Here is a 19,804-nt window from a genome sequence, read left to right as displayed (position 1 = left end):
ATCTTCCCCATCACTGTCTAATTTATAGGATATTCTATCAAAGCAAAATATCTTTCCATTTATTTTTTTTCTCTCAAAATTGAATACTCCTAATAACAAATTTAAACGATCTTCCTTAGACATCTTCGTTCGTGAATCTTTTAACAAACTCCTCTCCCTGCGAATTGCGTACCAATTTTCAGATCCTTAATCTAGTTCAATAATTTTCTCGACAAACAGCCGGCGCACACGCGCGGCGTAGACACATGCGACTATGGTATGGGGTCTAAGCTGGCAGCTCGCGCAAAAAAAGCGTGTGAATGTGGATGCAGCGGTGGAAGGCGTGTTGGTGCACGCGCGTTCTAAGCCTCGCCCATGCTAGAGAACCAATTCGTCGAAGCTCGGAGCAACCACCAACAGACTCTCCCGTTCCTTTCGAATCGAATCGGTCTGCCACGACGACAAATGGCGAAGAGGCCTGTTTGCCGCGTCGATTCGTGAGAACACGGGCGTTAAATGAAAAATCGCCATTCAGCGCGCGGATCGGCCGTGATGCGCGCGATGCATTATACATCGCGGGTTGAAAACTATCGTTCCACCTGAAATCGTTCCGCGAGGGAATTCCGATGAACCTGCGCCTCTATGCACCGATGCCTTTGACTACCTGCGATCCTTCCACGTCTCGAGTCCTTCAACGTCTATCTGTATTCGAATTTTCACTCGAGTCTCCGATAAAAGTGTTGTGCATAGCCAAGTAGAAACGTTAAATTATGCGTTGCAAAATTTAATTTAATTTATCTCTCTCTTTTCTTCGGTCAAATATAAAACGATCCACAGTTTTGGATTATTCGAAATTGAAAATTTCACGTTCATTTACAATAAAATCGAGTTACGAACGCGATAAAAGTTATCCCAGAAGTCGCATGCGTGAATGAATCACTCGGAATGGGCCGTAAAGAAGTGACGCAAGAGTTTTTTTGTCCACCACACAGTCGCAGAGATCACAGACAGGACGGATCGTTAAAATTGAACAATCAACCCTGGCCATTTTGCTAAAATACTTGGATCGAAATTCATCGCACAATGAGCGCGTTTCCCGAATCATAGAAAGCTGTGACAGGAAACGCAGATTCACCGGTATTTCCGCTAGTTGACTCTCGAGGTTAAAGCTTCTATTTACGCTCTATGAAACCGTTCACAATGGAAACCGTTAATAGCCGTTTATAGGGGAAAAAAGGCAATAACGAAATGAAGATTTCGTGGAAGAACGAGGAGAATTTTTTGGCTTTCCGGATAATTAATCTCGTCTCAGAGGTGGTAACGGGCCGGTCGAAAATAGTAAAATCGAGCCGCATATGCGGATGACCCGGTTTCGGGACGCACATGTTCCTCGCAAGAACGAGTTCCGTTTATCTCGACGTTAACATCGTGTTGCTCTGCCTTCTCCAGCCGCATTAACGACACTCGTGAGATTAATAGGGCGAACAACACAGCGACGCGGAGGAGGCGATTATCTTTATGAATTCAACGTAGTATGGAAGACGATAGTTAAGTCGGATCCACGACCGTGTGATTCACGGACGATGATGGTTCATCGTGACGAATCATTCTTCCGACCGAGTACGATTTCTCTGTTATCTTGAAAAAAAAGAAAAAAAGTTTCGCTCGATTTTAAAGCGCATTAATTTCGTGATCGAAGGTCTTTCGACCGATTGAATTCATTCGATGAACGAAAATTAAAGAAGATATTAAGAAAAAGTTTCGCATCAACGTAAAAGTACAATGATGGAATGAACATTACAAGTAGATATTACACTTATACATTAAGAGAAGATTATTTTTCAATCGTTAAATGAACACGAAGGAAAAGTTTAATCGTAATAATTGCTCCATCAACAAGATACTATTACTACACGCATATTTTTTTTACTTTTATTTACACACGTAAACGTAAGTGCAATCTTCTTTGCGCATCCGTAAGTTGCTATTCCGAGGTAATTGTTGATAAACCGGAACCGAGAGAGAAATGGACGGCGTGCATTTCCCGATTCACCTTAGTCATCCCTGCACCCACTTGTTTGGTTGTTCAGAGATCGCAAAGTGGTGGTAAGCTCGGCTCTATTGTCGAAAGGCGCGACAACGCCTAGAATCCCTCTTTCACTCCGAGCCGGGCTACGCGCTCGAGAATAGACTCGGTCTAAATTTGCATGACCCAATCAGGGGCCACTGATCCTCCCCATCGTCGAAAGCAAATTTCCTGGAACCGTCGTCGGCCGCTTCGAAACGTATTGCGCGCTGCATTACCCGATATACACATTCGGAAATAGATTTTTCGCGGATACGAAATCTACTATACTCTAATTTTAGGCGGACGAGTGTATATATACGTCGACGAGAGGAATTCCGCGCTCGGATTATCAACTCGATCGTATCGAGAATCCTTGCCGATCGAAATCCGTCCATCTTCATCGAAAATTCGACGGATGGCTGAGAAGATCACCTTCGAGCGGCCGTCGAGAAGGTGATTTCGATTCGAAGCGCGTCGTTGCTGCTGTTGCAAGAAAAAAAGAAGAAAAAAAGCAATCGCGTGTCTGAGTCAAGGTGATAGCTGACAGCGGACTGCATTAATTGTCGCTCGAATAACGATGAAGACAAGGGAAGAAGAAGAAGAAGAAGAAGAAGAAAAAGGAAACACCCACTCGATTCTCTAGGTCAGCAGGGTGATCTTCTGAGCGAAAAAGGAGAGATAAACGAGCTGTCGAGAAGGACGATTCGCGTGGGTGGTTCCGCGCGTGTCGGGCGACTCGACGAGCGGTCAGGTTCCACGCGAGCGAGGAACATTTGGCTCGTGATAATGGATTAGATTCTTCCACCCTTTTCTTCTTCTTCTTCTTCTTCCTCTTTTTTTTTTATCCCTTGCTCCCCCTTTTTTTCATTTATTTAACGATCGTTCTCCCTCGGCCGTGTACGTTACGATACCGCGTGCGTTAAGAAATTAATATCGTTCCAAATAAGGTGTAAAATGTATTTGTCTTGGATAATATATCGAAGGGAACCTCGGATGTTAATGTACCGAATAATCGTTTCTCGTTACGATCGTCCGTTTATCGAAGCACACGCCTGTTTGCCTCGACAGACATTATTATCGGTGTGTTCGATCCACGGAGCTAATTCTCAAGGATAGAGCACGGATACGGGGATTAGAAACGGGCGTGGATAACGAGCAGCTTCGAATTTCCTCGTCCGTGAATTAAAGAAATTTTAACCGACGTGTAATTCCCGTCGAGCTTCCTGAAGTAAGACAGTGCAGTTGGTGGAAGAAAGACAAGAAAGCCTTTAACACCTTGGCGTCGCGCTTGTGTGATGTTTGCACGGCAAACGGATCCTTGAGCGGCGATAAATTTCGCACGTTTATGGTTCAACCACGGGCGTAGTTGCAACCTTGCGAGCGAATGACGGAAAGCGTGTCGTAATTGCGAATAATTGTTTGGGATGATCGATAAAGAGTAAGTAAGAGTAAGTAACAATATCAGTAACTCCGTTTCGAAGAATTTTTCGTATCAACTCAATGATAAAAGTAATCACGAGCTTTGGAAATCTAAAGGAAAGAAAAGCAAGCGAGATCATCGAGATCCTTCTACTATATTCAATTTTTTACAGATCCAAGTTACTTGTGATTATTTTAATTAATCATAGCTATCGCCAATCCTTAACATCTATTATTTATTTACCGCAATGGATCATAAATCAATTTCACGTATCAGTAAAAAAATCGCTACGATCAAAATCGAAACCTCCTTTTAATCGACTCTTCCCAATAGATAGTTAGAAATCAGATTAGCGATTAATCTCGAGTATCGATCTTATTCTAACCGTAAAGGAACGAGTCAAAGCGCAGAAAACGCGTTACTGATACAGTTAACCCACTGACACGGAATCCACGATGCTTTTTTTCTTTTTTCTTTTCAAATCGTCCGAGAAGGTCAGTTCCTGGATCGTTTTCGGAATTGAAAAAAAATCCGCACGGATTCGATCGTATTTTATCGAGACTCCGTTCTGCGTGAATGGATATCGAGTCACTCTTTCTAAAAAAAAAAAAAAAAAAAAGAGAGAGAGAGGACAAAAAATAAGCGAGAAGAAGAATAGTTTCAACAAATGATTTCAACGGATCCTCCTTCTTTCTCAATTACAATTTGGCCGTGATTCGATTGGTACGCGCATTCCTTCGAGAAGAAAACAACGCACGTCCGTGAGGTATTTACGCAATTTTAATCGTTCACGGTGTGCACCTCGTATCAATTGTTTCTGCGGTCACATCGGCAGCCTGCATCTCATTTAGCAGTGACAGTGACTTAATTGGCCGTCTCGATTAAAATTCCCTCTACGATGACTAATCTACCCAGCCGCGTGCTATTCTCTCTCCCTCGCTGTACGTAATACAAAGAGACGAAAATGGTGTTGGAATCTTCGATGCACGTGGTGCCAAATGAACGGTAACATAATGAAACTGTAGAGTTTTCTTACAGTTTCGTCGTTCAACGTTAATCTTTAATTTCAGAATTTTCTTTCGAATGGAATCTTTGAAAAAACGAATAATTTTTCCCTAAAACTTGAAAGTTGATCAATTTTTAATGAAAACGTGATAGATAATTCTTCATCAATGATCCCCTTTCTTTGCTCAAATTATCGCGCTACTCTGTATCTTATTAATAATATATTTGTAAATATGATCTTCCTCTAGAGAAGATATTTACAAAACGGAATGTAAAAAAAAAAAAAAAAATTATATAATCGCGAAGAGATACAATATCTTTATTTTTATATGCATGTCCACTTTTACGTTTGTGTTAGATCTATAAAAAAAAAAATAAAAAATAAAAACCAATCACACCCAAGTTCCTTTACCAGGAACTCTCCCCCTTCCATATAACACGTTACGTAAAAACGTGATTCATTTTCGATTAGATTGATTTGCACAACATACATGAATCGAGATATGTTAACCGATTCGACACTTTGCATTTCGAAAAAAGAAAAAAAAATACCGTGATCAAAACAACTCATCGAAAAGTCATCATCAGGGAACGATAATTCGCAAGTATGCGGGAATCGGTACAAGTTGAGAGTCGTTCGAGGATCGCATCTGGAAAGGCTGGCAGGCCTCGAGACATTGCTCGATCGACGAGCGCCTAATGATAATTAATCGTTTCTCCAACGACGTGCGTGCACCAGATCGTCCCCTGAATGCTGAAGCGCGACCACGGAATCGCACGAGTGCACGGAATCGATCGAGTTTTGCCCGTGACAAACGGAGCAAGACGCGGTTTGTTTCGCAAAATAAACCGATCCGAAAGTAATAAAACCCGATCGGCTCGATGGAAATTTCAGTATAATGACGTTTGCACAATTCCGCCCCGCGAAAATGCTAAACGTTTCCGCGAAAATTCGATCGAGCCGCTCCGGTATTCCGTGACCGCAATACTCGTTGCTCGCCTGTTGCCAAATCGAGAGGAGAGGTACTCGTTGGAAAGGCGATCGACCGTTCGATCTCGTTCTTCGACGATTTTCGATTTTTCAATTTTTCTACTTTCTACAGAGATAGAAGCCGTGAAAGAAAAAAGTTTCTCGAGACGTCTTAGGTGGAATTAAATATGAATTATGATCAATCGCAACAAGAAATGTCAAGCAATGTAAAGTATTCGAGGGAGGAGGAGGAAAAAATATAGCGGAATTTAGGCGATATGCTGGCTGATCGGATGGCCTAACTCAGTTTCACAAGAGAGAAACTGTTCGATGCAGCTGTTCAAGCAATTTAGAATTATTTTATAATTCACTGTAATTACGAGCGTACTCTCGATTTTTCTTATTGCTAAATTTCGAGAAATTAGAAACTTAACTGGAGGCAAAAATACAATTTTTTTCTTTTTTCAAAAAATCACTTTATCATATGTTTTATATAATTTCATCGACTACTCGGTTCAAATTTTAATAAAAATTCGCAACATTTTCAAGATATTTCTCAAAGTTATGGAATTTATAATAATCATCGGGGGAAAAAGGGGGAAAAATTGTTCGAAACTCAATCGTCTTTACAGATTTCCTATCCTACCTGATCACGCGTATCAACGCCGCTGACATAGCTGGCGATAACGCTATTACGAGCAAGTCACATTATAAGTTTAGAAAAACGAAAATATAATATTATACGCGAGAGAGAACCCGATACGACAGACCAGTGACACGCAAAGGAATTAGAATACAGGGGTATACCGTTACGATAATGGTGAAAGTAGAGACACCCACTTGTTGAGACTTTGCTGTATTTCCCCATGCATCAACCGCCGTCAACTGCAAATTAGCATGGTTATCATAATTTCGACCCGGTCTCCCCGACGTTTTCAACCTCGACATGCTTTTCGAAAAAAAAAAAAAACCTCGTTCTCTAAATATAGATTTCAACGTAACTTTGATAATTACACTTATCGTTATATGGATATCTGGCGGATGATTAGGTTATTAAACTCGGATAATTTAGTTTAAATTAGTCGTTCCCTATTTTTTTCATAGCATAGTACTTTCAGATTGTGGAAATTTCATTCATAAATTCTCATCGTTCGAGAATTAACGTACGTTTGTCGCTCCAATTATCGTTATCTCTTACATCGGTATAGATTTCTTTTTAATTAGTGAACTCATTCGATTGACATTTACGTGACGCTTAACTTAATAATAGTTTCCACTGATGTCATTAACGTGATCGAGTATCTCCGTTCATTACGTACATTATCGTGCACAAATGTTACGTTAAACGATCTCCAAGTTTGATGGTTAAAACAATTCCAATCAGGAAATAAATAATTCGTATAACGCGAATATTTCGCATCGTTAAGCTCTTCTTCCTTTCCATCCATCTTTTTCTTGAACAGCCATCCTTTCCATCAAAAAAAGTGTGTTGTCCGCGTGAAGCAAAGGAAATTTCTAATTTCTCTTTTGGATTCGCGAGCCGTGACACAGAATCTGACCCACGCGTTTTCGATTTTTAAACGAATGATGACATCAGGCGAAACCTGGCCGATACTAGGACGCGAATTCGATTCCGCAAAGGCGTTGACATCCTTTCGATATTCCCCGTAGATCGCGTTTCTGGATCCGATCCGCCGTTGGAAAAAGTAGGCGGACGAGGAAGGCGAGCCGAGCCAAACCTTCATGTTAATCACAATTTCCTTCGTTTCGGCTCGCCATCGTTCAGTTCGTCACTCGAATGCGATTATGGCGCTCGTCGCAATTGTAATACAATGCCGCGTTATGTATTCCCGGATTGCGTACGGGGAGAAAATTACATATTCAATTAACTCGAATTTTTCATGACGTTCGATCCTTCCTATCTATATACAAAATGCATTTGGCAACGAGCGTTTATGGTACGCTATGAAAATAGATTATACCAACGATCAAAGGGTTAAGTAAGAAACGTATGAATCGATATCGGTGCTAGAGAGCTACAACTTTCTCAACCGGGGAATGAATTTCAAAAATCTCAACCGAGAGGTGTCTATCTCTCGTGTCTTTTTCACGCTCGACAAAAAAAGATATGGGATAAATTAATAAATAATATTTTATTTTCAGCGATGAATCATTCGAAAAAGATGGAAGAAAATGTCTCACGGATGTGGAGTGACAAATGTAACATTTTTCTCAACTTTGATATATTCTTCCTCTTGCACTCGTTCCAATTTCCCCGCTTTTTTTTTTTTTTTTTTTCAAGAAATTCAATCGCGGAGAATACAAACAGAGGCGGCGAAAAAATATCTTCGCAAAGAATAGAGGGACGGATTCCGTTCCGCTAACGGATTCTTCCGCCCATAGGACTTATAATCTTTCAACAAGTGTTGCATCTCTGCGTTGACCCACAGTCCTCTATTATCCGCGCGCGCATTTTCCATCGGAGCTGCGCGCCTTATCGCCGTATCATTTCCATAGAAGATAGCAGGTTGCGGCTCCGTAACAGCTCCGTTTCGATAACGGTACACGGCCGCGAACGCGATCTCGCCTTCGAACGAAAGTCGCGCGTGCCACGCGAAGAGAAATCCCGAAAGCCCCTCTCTTCTCTATACGTAATAATTCTTCGAGGATGCGGAAAACGAAGAACGGAATGCAACGCGGTATAATAAAGACGGGGAACGGGCATTTAGACGGTTTCTCGTCGTAATTCATAGCGGGCACGGAACGTAGAATGACGGGCGTGGACGTTTCTGGACAATTTTCGCGGAAACAATTTTCATCGAGGAGAATCGAGGAGAGAGATTTCCAGAGGGGGAGTTTCCAATCGTACGAAACGTGCGGCACGTTATAATAAATCTTTGGCAAGCTGAGCCCACAAGTTTTCGCAACGATCGCGACCTGCTGGCTGTCGTTACTCATCCTATTATGCATCCTCTTTTTGCCACGGTGAAAGGAGATCCTTTAAAGATCTAACGAGATATCGTCGTTGAGAAGACGGATGCGGTTGTGAGGGGGAGAATAGAGGATGAAACGTTAATATACGTTTTGTCGAACATTTGTGAAGACAATGGGGAAGGGGGGGGGGAAAAAAAAAGAACGAACGAAGAGCATTTCATTTTCCTCTGGTTTGTATCTTCCGATTTGATTTTCTTCTCCTTTCGATAGAGAAGAAATGGGAAATAGAATCGAGTTGTTGTTAAGGAATAAATATATAATTCTTTTCGGTAATTTTTATTAACGCAAATCTAAACCTTAGCTAATCATAGAGGGAATAAGTTAATAAGCAATACGGTCGAGAGCATTTATAACGTTGCGAGGCACCTCGACGAACCAATCGATAAGAGGGGTATTTACATTTGCGCATAACTCTACGTATCGCGCAATTAATGTGACAATCTTGTATCACGTAACGTCGACCTATCGATTACATTTTATTAATGAGCGTAATTTTGCCCGAATAGATAATTTGGCGGGCGAAATAAGAGACAGACGAAATAATTTTTCGTCGTGCCGGAGAAAAAAAATTCGATAAAATTCCTTCTTAATTAAATTCTTCGACGAACGTATCCATTAACTAATTATTAACGTTCCAATTCCATAGACAGATCCCTCGGCTCGATTTTTGTCGAAGTATGCACGATTAAAATTCCACAAAGTTAGGACAGGAGAGGGGGGGGGAGGGGGGGGCCTTGGATCGCGACTAATGACAAAAGTCATCGAGCAAAAGATCATTCTCGATGATCTCTAACCTTCGTAACGAGTCACGAGTCTCGTAATAACGGTCTCTTATCGGAAAATTTCTTCGAAACGACGAATTCAATGTAAATTGGCGCACCGGATAAGTTAAAAGAAAAGAGTACGTAGAAAGTGCGTAGAGCATATACACGTATTGAAACGAAGAGGGAAGGTAGGAATTTCTCGAAAGGTTATCAGGTGAACGAGAAGTAGAGGACCGAGTTTACGACAGAGAGGAATAACGTGAAACAGGGTGACAACGCACGCAAGACGATAAATCGTTGCTCGACACGAGCCACTGCATCTACTGCGATTTTTTTTTTTCCCTCTCGCTTCGATCGAGAGGCAAGACGCAATCCTCCTCTCTCTCTCTCTCTCTCTTTCGCTCGAAATTCATAAAATTTCGCTGGGAATATAAGGGAAAAGAAAAAAAAAAAAAAAAATTGTGCGCTCTATTCTAAATCGTCAGAGATACAAATCGTTTTCTGTTCGAGCTTTTCGCGCGGATTATCTTCCATCTATCGTGGATCGTGGTCCATTTTCGTAAGCACCGATAATCGATAGCTTTCCTCCATCGATATTATTCGACATTCCAGAACCCCTCCCCCGCCTAGTATTATCGCGTTACTTCTCGCCACATCGTGCGCTATGTCCGAGTTAATACAGGAAGGGGGGAGGGATAAGCAAATGCCCGTAGCAATTACTCACTCAACTTGAACCGGCGATCGTTGGTAGATCGATAACAAAGGTTACGCCGATCCACTATTATTATGTTATTATTACAACCTGACTCAGTCTCTCGGCCTGGGAGAAAAACTCGAAACCAAGGTGGTGGATTTATCCGTGTAGGAAGAGCCGGATAGATAGAGCCGTTGCGTACAGCTTCGGGGAGAATTAATTTTCCTACTAATTGGAAAGCAACCCGTTCATTTTCTAACGTTTTGAACCGTGTTTAATCTATGGATAATGGAACGAGTACGAAATGAATTATACGTAGCACGAGTTTTGAACGGGAATATCGCGCTAAGTGAATAATCCCTCAACTTTTGATTCGATTCTTTGCGCGAATTAAAAATGTTTGGATTATATCTGGTATAGAATTAATATTTAGATTTTTATTTAGTGATACCAGTAAAACGTGAGATTTTTTAATTCAAGTTCAGAAATCATTTTAGAAATCGGTGACGATTATTGATCGAACTGGTACTCGATAAACGATCGTTGCTCGTTATTGACGTATAGAATCACGTTTGTACGGTCTAAGACAGTCTAACGAAAGAATTCCAACACCGTATAACCGATCACAAGGTCGAAAGTTGGACAACTTGGTCGGCGATGAGTATGCGTATCGATACGATCGAAGGTATGCACGTTGCAACCATATTAGTGGACAGCCGATATACCGTGTACGCGAGCCGATATACGTGTGTATATTAACTAATATGAAAGATCGCTTTTGTCAGGGACAAATATCGCTTTGGCCAATAGGAGTTCAGATTTTATCGTCTGTCTTCGTCGAGCGGAAATTAATATATACCGATACACGATGATAATTTACAATTCTTCCCGCATAGATAGATGATTACGCAAGAGTGTATTTCAATTTCAAAATTATAATTAAACGAATAATTTATTTAAAAGTATCGACACATTGGATATGAATTGATATTTAAACGTTCGTGTAAAGAAGAAAATCTTAGGTTTAATATCGATAAAATCACGATTTTTGCGGTCGATATAAACGTTTTTTCTCACTGTGACGCTTGCTCATCTCGATTCCTGTAAATTTTAATAGAATCGAAAGAAAGAATGTTCTGTTCTCATAATTTCTCAGGACGCAAAATCTTAGAGAGAGGAATTTCAAAAGATCACGTATTATTTCCGCTATTGAAAATAATTAATTAATTTTAAATGAAATTATCGATGTACGTAATTTTCTATATAAAGGAAAATAATCTCTGTTATAAAAAAAATAAAAGCAATCTGCATCGCTCGCAAACACGAAAACAGTATATTCTCACGGACGCGAGTCGTGGACCAGTAATACGATCAGAAACGTGCTCGGTGTACAGTCACGGATAATGGAGATCCGTGGAGTTAATAAGTCAATGCTAATTACGTGCAATTGCTGGAAGGTAACGGCTCCACGTAGATTTACGATTTCAACAAGAGGCGCGCATCTTAGAGGAAGAGCATGGGTTAGCATGGATTTATTCCATAAACCCGCCTCAAAATTGATTCCCTCTCTATTCGATACAAGTATTAAGTATACGATTCACGAACGGGTTGGCCAGTCTGAGTCATAAATTACCGACAAAGTCGATTAAAACGTCTGACGAGCAGGAAAGCGTTGTTGCGCTTCGCTCCATTGACGAGCGATCGAACCGATGATTTCACATATACAATGCCAATTGCATTTGCATAAAAATGTCTCGAACGCGACTGCATAATGTCCGATGAAAAGCCTCGGGGATCTGGCTTGATGAGATAGAAGATGATCGTTCGCGAGGCAAACAAATTTTCCCATCAGATCTGACAAATTTGACTCCTCCAATTCTATTTCTAATTCTATCTCGATGGATATTAATTAATAAACGATCGATATTTCCTTAAAGATTTGATTAAATTTCCGCCATCCTTTCAAATACTCGAGTTCTATTTCCACGAGGAATTGGAAACTGGAATTGGATTCGAAACGATGGATATTTTCTCAAAATCGATCGACGCGGATTTTCAAATTGGTTGGTCACGAATCACGATTCGCAGGCTGTGGCGATGCAAGAAAAGTTTATGGGAAGATACTAGTAGCGAAGCGGGCTTACGTAACGCGCGTTTAAATTTAGAGAAGAGAGACGATAAGCCAGCTGCGATTTTCTTCTCGTAAGCCTCGACGAGCGTGCAACGCAAGCATCGGTGCTCGATTAGTGGAACGGATGGCACGACACAGTACTAAATGGATTTGCATAAAAATGTCTACAACGACTGCATAATGCTTGCGCTGTATATCTCTGCAGCCAGACCTTGGCGGCGCGAGACCTTCCTGACATCGACAGATGCGCGAAAGTTGGTGGGTACGTGCCTACACATTTTTCTAACGCGCCTCCTCTCCTCCCTTCCTCTTCCAACCTGACGCGGATCCAAAAATGAAAGATTGAATCGCTTGAAATCGCGATCCTTCCAATATATCCTTTCCAGCGATGGAAATTCTAATGGAAATTCTAATGGAAATTCCAGGGAAATCGATTCTCGTAATTTCTCACGCGAGGTAAGATTCTCATCGCTAGTGAGCCGCAATTATGGAAAAATTCTCATCGTTTTTTTCGATCGATTAGGCACGAACAATACTACGGTGTGCCATCACCCTGTCTTGTCTTGTATCTTTTTCTCCCGTATGAATGTTGGACGAACGATTCATCAATCGCAAATGTTCGATCGAATCGAGGATTAGCTCGTCTTTTCTCTCAGAATTCTCCACAAATAAACGTATCACAGATATTCGCGATAATTCGAATGTTTCGCGTTTTCTTTCAGGAAGTAAGATAAACTTCTACGCCTTTCCTCGTGATTGCAAACGCGCGAAGAAAATATACAAGATTGGCGAGTCAACGAGAAATTTCGAGTCAAATATCGGCGGATAATTTCTATGGAATATCGAACATCCATTACATCATAATTGCCTCTTCTCTTCTCGGTTAATGGAGACAGGATGGAGGAGGGATGATTTAATCGCTCGAGGGATCGAGCTGGCAATTTTCCCGTCCGGTCAAGTGTCTGCTTAGACCGTTTTCGTGAACCAATGCCACCTGGATACGCCATTTTGAAAGTCGGCGCTTTTTTAAACGCGATCTACGTAACGGATCGAAAATAGACACCAGGAGCGGTGCGTGTACCACGAAACCGCAAGAAAAGTTGCCAGCCTCCCCAGACTTGGAGCACCTCGCGGTTGGGACTCAGCTTTGAACCTTATCCAATACGTCTTCCAATGATCCAGTACAGGTATTCGTTCCACTATACCGATCGAGAGACGGCCTTGACGTGTTTTCTTGCCTTTGACGCGGCTCCCATCTCTCAACATGGAGAGAGATTGACAACCGCCTCGACAAATCGGTGCCGACCGCGTTCCTAACTGCTCCCCCCGTGTGCGGTTCTTCGATCGATCGATCGATCGATCGGGAACGGATCGATCGGGACCACCATTCATAGACCACACCGCGCGCGCATCACGGAATGACAACATTAACACGAGGATCGTTACCTTTTTTTTTTCCCCTCAAAGGATTCTTCCCTTTCTCGTTTTCCGTTCCTTTTACCATCTATTTTCACGTATACACTTGTCTTTTCAATGACCGACTGAAAATATTTTTGACCGGCCTTGTCGTTGATTTTATTCTAGACACGACGGTTTCTCAGAAATCGGTAAGATTTCTTATTTTGCTAAGCTAAACGAGAAGGGATTTCTTTTTTTTATTTTTTATCGGTTTATCCATAATATAAGATTTGGAATATAACGAGCGCATAATATCGAAGAATTCAATTATTCGTAAGTTTATAATTTTGTTTAAGTTTATAACATCGCGATTATTTCTCGCGCGTTAAAAAATAAAATTGAAAGCAAAGGCATGCACGTCGACACGTTTAATTTCTTCTTCTTCTACTCTAATCTAGAGACTACCAATAATAATACGCGATCCAAAAGTAAGTTAATCGCTGCGGCTGGCATGAATGTAATTCTGCTATACTCGTTCCTACCTTCCAACAAAGAGCTCTATTCAAGGATTCGATTATTGGCCGTGCTATCACGATTATTATTTTTTTCCTCCAACTGATAAGAACGGAACGATCAACGATCAACGATCAACGACGGGTGTCACGTTACCGATAAATGCATCTGTTCACCTTAGGGAAGTGAATTATTAAATGTTAGCCACGCCTCGTGTATCGCGCGAAACGCATACGAATCGCGTTCCGTGGAAATTTACATATTAGGTCGGCCCGCGTGGTCATTACCTGAAACCTAGACGAGGGAATAATATATCCTCCGTGTCTTCCAGTACCGCCTAGCGGAATTATTTTTTAATCGAACGCGCAAAAAAACACGAGGGGAATAAAATATGATCGCGATATTTCATCGTCGGTATCGCATGCCACTAGGAAGAAGAAATTTGCCGGCTAGAGACCAATCTGTACATACGTACGTACGTACGTACGTATTCAACGGAATGCCGCGTGAATGGTACTTGGCCGATAATAAATCGTGGAATCAACGAGAATACGAGTATAATACGTAACAACGCGACATCTCTTGCAAGTAAAATTAATTCGAACGGTAAAAAAATATTCTTCTTAATATTTATTCATATTCTTAATATTTATTCATATGGGAGAGAGAGAGAGAAAAAAAGAAAAAAATTCTGTTGAATATTTATCGATGTTTTTCTATCGATGTCTCTTATTCTGATTGATTATTTCGTACGAATATTACCATTTATCTATCTACAACGTATCTTCGCTATTAACATTGATCGAGTTATATAAGATAAAAGAAAGATGGAAAAATGGAGCATAAATTTTTCTACAATTTCAATCAAAATCCTTGTTAACGATAACGGGATTATCTAATCAAAGAGTTGTAAAGAAAATTATTGACGATTAAACAAAATTAATTGATATACGATTACTTAAAAAAAATATATATATATATATCGCAAATACATCATCATCATCATAGATGATCAAGGTAAACAATGAATCCTCTCCTTCCATCATCTTCGTTTTATCGAAAATAACATTGGAATTAATAATAAGCGGGCAACATGGATGCGAAAACACGTGTTAATTTATCGATACGCAAAAATATACCGGCGTTTGTTCTCTCCGTTTTTGTTCCCGAGGAAAAATAATCTTTCATAGCCGCGTTTCATAGTTGAAACAAGTTTCGCAACAGATCAACCGTTCAATCGATTTTAATAACAAGGAGTCACCGTATACGAATTACAACGATCAACGAATCAATCGGTGGAATCGTAAACGCGCCAACTTTAAATAAACCGTTCTCCTCGGTTCTCCTCATTAAACGCGTTAACAAATATATATAACACGTATATATATATATATGTATATATTCGCCTACGCGTAATAATCCCCATTGCACGTATATCTGGACGCGAGTTTGCAGAGAGGAGAAAATAAATCTGCAACGGCTCGTTTGTCTTTGCTAAACAATCTCAACGATGCAAAGGTCCGAGGGAAACGGGGTCAACGGATACCTGCGTTCTCGCGCCTCGTGATCGGACCGGTCGTTACCTGGCCGAGGGCGAGAATCGAAAACTCGATTGTCGATGATAAATCGACGATAATTTCGCGCAATATCGATTATCGATAATTCATCGAATCGTTACGCGCCGATTATTTTCGATGGAAGCGGGGAACGAGACGTTCATCTTTGTCGCGGATCCCACCGACGTGGTTTCGACGTGGAAAAACTGACGTCAGCCACCGTCATTGATATTTTTCTCCTTCGGACGAATACGTACGCGTTTCCAAGTTGAACGAGGTTAAAGAAGCGATTCGCGCGAGTGAATGACCATAATCACGACGACGATGCCTATTAGAAAGCAATCTCGCGTTCGTTAATAACGCTTCATCCTTTTTTCCTTTTTTCTTCTTTTCTTTTCTTTTCCCAACCTGAATGATTTTCGAAAAATTATCCGCTCGCGAAGCGTGGGAGAGGCGCGTTCGAACGTGTTGCCGCCGATTGTTTTTGTGCCAGCGCGAATCGACGTCGAGATATATATATATATATATATATATGTACGTATGTATGTATATGTACATGTATGTATATGTATGTATGCAAGCGGGAGTTGCAAAATCACGAATGCGGCAGGAGTGCAGAACGCGGTACAGTGAATAGTTTTCTCCAAGATAAAGAACCTTTGGAATAAGGTTGAGAAGAGGGGGGAGTTTTCGAAAAGAGAGGCTGTTTGGATATATACGAGATTTAAACTCCGTTTCGGGGGAGGGGAGGGATTTTAAATATACGTATGCCGGCATTGCGACATCGCTAATGCATCGCGAGTACAGAGAATGCACAGCCGTGGATGCACTGCAAAATTACGAGAGTAGAGAACAACGGGTGGAATTCCCTTCCCTGCTTATGGAAGTGTGTTCGAACGAGGGAGGAGAGGAGAGGAGAGGATAAGAAGAAACCGTAGGAAAAATAGATATCTACGAAACGCGATTCATCACGCAGGTACGTTGAACCGAATCGAACGTGAGACAAATAAATCAACGGTGACGGTGTGGTCGATCTACGTCTAATTGGCGTAGACAACGATCTTAATGAACGCAACCTTTCGAGACAGGGGCAGAGGGGAAAAGAATCGACAATGAGAGAATAATCTCTTCTACTTTCTACGACGAGTTTTCCTTTTTGCAAGCGAGTTTGCAAGAATGGGACGGCGTTAAGAATATATAACCGAGGTTTTTCTTTTTTTGAGATCATGATGTCGTTACGTTGCAAAATCCCGCGAATCCAATGAACGGGAAAGATTTTTCTCGAATCTTTCTTCCGTAAATAAGATTTTTCCTTTTTTAAAAAAGGATCGACTTGACTATTCCTCAATAAATATAATAAACTTACCGATAACATATGAGAAGCTTGCATTGTGCAAGCTTCTCATGTATGCGCAACGTAATCGTACATTATTTTACCGTTTTCTGAATGAAAATTATCCTGACAACAACACCTTCGCTCGACCTAAATCAAAGAAGAGAAGAAGAAGGAACGATCCAAGATTCCCAAGCGACCAAGGGAATCGGTTTTCAATTATGAATCGAGGATTACATGTTCGCGCTTAGAGATGCGACTGATCGAGGCACGATCCACCAACAGGATCACGATACACCTGACAGGAAAGCACGCACGTACACCGATCGTCGGTCGTTTGCGAAATCTCTAATGCACGCAATGAGCGTGTTACAAACACGCGTACACGCGGGCAGAATCTCGTCGCGAATGCATTCGAAGCGAAGGACGTCGTCCGGAGACAATGTGAGGTGCAGAGGTGCGGAGGAGGGGGTTGAGCCGCCGCGTGCCTTGGATCCCCATACGCCTCGGATCGTCGCGTTTACTCGCGCGACGAAGCTCGAGAACGGCGACCACGATCTCGACGACACCTTCAAGGCTTCCACCACCTCCTCTATTCTTATCTGTCGCGTTTATTCTCTTCCCATCTTTATACCGTACTCGAGTTTCGCAACGAGGCCTCTTCATTAACCGGGCTTCGAGCTCGCTTACCTTTAGAAAACCGCGACGCGACCTTCCTCTTCGCGATTTTTCTCCTTGAACAACTCTCGTCTCTCTCTCTCGCCGCTTCTTTTGTATAAAAAAAAAAAAAAANTTTGTATAAAAAAAAAAAAAAAAGGAAAAAAAAAGAAATGTTTGTAAAGAAATTCGATAGCGTGTGATTTTTATTCTTCGAGATGTAGAAAAGTATTATAGTTTCTAATCTAATTAAAGTGGTAGTTTCGCGAAAGAAAAAGAAATAAGAAATGAACAATTTTTAAGAATTGATATCTGCCAATAAATAAATATCTAATCACCTGAGAAGATCCGATTAACCATTCCGTTAATTCTATCCAATTATCCATTCGGAAATCCAGAACCATTTATTCAAAATCTTTTAAAAAAATATTTAATCGTAGTATAAAAATGTACGATTGAGTGCATTCTACTTTTTAGAATGTAAAATGATTTATCTGGACAGATTGTTTGACACGTTTTTACTATTAATAAATAACAAAAGCATATAACAGTTTTCCATTTGAAAAGTCGCGGGATAGAATTCGTCTCGCGTTATGCCTGCCACGTGAACCGTGTATCGCTCCGCGATATATTTCGTATTATCAGCGTTGGGCGTATATGTCTGGCGTAAAACTGCCAGAACCGATATATACCGTAATGCTCGAATGAACGAAACCGAGGCAAAGAGGAAGCGAAAAAAGGCGAAACATGGGAGAACAATGAAGACACTTTGTACCAGGTACCGTTTCCGAATTCGCCTTCACTGATAAAAAAAAAAAAAAAAAAAAAAAAAAAAAAGAAAAACGTATCGCGAGTCTCGTTGATTTACGGTGGATCTGATTCACTGGTAACGGTACGCGCCTCCGGAGGATCGTTTCGAAAGGAAACGAATGGTAACCGAAACCCTTTTACTTTGCGCTCCGTTTCGGAATCGAAGCGAAAACAAAATAAATGCACACACGTACATATAAGCATAGTAGGTTCATCGAAACCGTTCTCACCGAGTTATTTATAAAAATTCTTCTTCTAAAAAAAGAAGAAGAAAATTACACAGAGAGTATTTACGTAATACACAGAGATAATCGAAATTATCAATAAGAGCATCCTTGCAAATTCCACACCTCTTCGGATCACGCAAACATTCCCACGATACGATTCATCCACACCTAATCCAAAATAATCTCATTTCTTCCACATTCTCGAAACACACTACGATTCCTACTACGATTCGAGTCGCTCGCAACTCCAAACCATCTCCCCAAATTACCATTCCCGCGATACCGGAACAAGGACCGTGATGTTCCCACCTACCATATATATATATATATATATATATATATATATAAACTTAGGCCGACTAGGCAGAACACACGGCAGAAGGAGAAGGGAAAAACGATGCCGGAAGTGAACGCATCCCGCAAGATCGTTCATCCCGGCATGTAAATTCGCGCGGTATCTAATATCGCGCGCATTGTACGCTCTCCCCGAGGTCCGTGGCGCGGCGGTTAGATCAGAGACGTAGAAACGCGGAGGATCTCCTTAAATCAACCGTTTTCTGATATCTCTGTTGGCTTCTGATTCGCTGTTGGCCGAAAGCGGGAAGAGAGGAAAGTGAGCGCGCTACCGAATGCCGGAACACCTGAAACTCCTTCTTCCCTCCCTCCTCCTCCTCCTTCACCGCGCGTCCACGTGTGTATATAAATACGTACGTGTGTACGTAAATGCGCGTCTTATATCTGGGATCAAGCGGGTACATTGCATTCTGCGCGCTGCACCGGGTGCGCTCGTGTTTGTGCCCGATGCATTGTGTACGAAGCGGGAGATTAGAGAGCAGCACGAGGCCAGCATTCCTCGTGGGCAAGGAGGAGGTTAGACGGAACGAAGGTTGGCCCCATCGTAGGCTGGAGACGGACGCGCACAGGGGAACAATTAATCGTGCAAGATGGAAAACGCAACTAGCGCGCACGAAGGAATGCGCGTGATGCGCGTAACATGGACAATCAGGGCCGTGATTGCGCTACACGGGAATCAAATTAGCATCGCCATTAGAACCCGGAGCCGGGGAGAGGTATGGGGGATACGATAGGCGTATTTGCCCCGATCTATCGGGGATCCGCCCCGATGGATCCTTTTTATTATAGCTTATTTATTATAGCTTTCGAGGGATTAATCCTCCTCCTGTTTTTTCGAGGGATTGATTACTTGTTGTTCCATACGCGGGGTGTTAACGTATTCTCGTATGACGTTAAATGTGAAACGTGAAATTGGGTACAAATTTCGGGA

At 41.5% G+C, this 19,804-nt stretch overlaps 1 protein-coding gene across 2 annotated transcripts in view; it reads right to left on the bottom strand.

Annotated features, from left to right (window-relative positions):
* Positions 1-19,804, bottom strand: part of LOC122712281 (rho GTPase-activating protein 20-like) — a 176,267-nt gene that overhangs the window by 144,093 nt on the left and 12,370 nt on the right. The gene's annotated exons all lie outside the window — the stretch shown is intronic.

Source organism: Apis laboriosa, unplaced genomic scaffold, assembly GCF_014066325.1.
Source record: "Apis laboriosa isolate Shangri-la unplaced genomic scaffold, ASM1406632v1 scaffold1_cov151, whole genome shotgun sequence".
NCBI classification, from domain to species: domain Eukaryota; kingdom Metazoa; phylum Arthropoda; class Insecta; order Hymenoptera; family Apidae; genus Apis; species Apis laboriosa.
The sequence above is the reverse complement of the archived record's forward strand: the minus strand, read 5'-3'. Positions and strand labels throughout refer to the sequence as shown.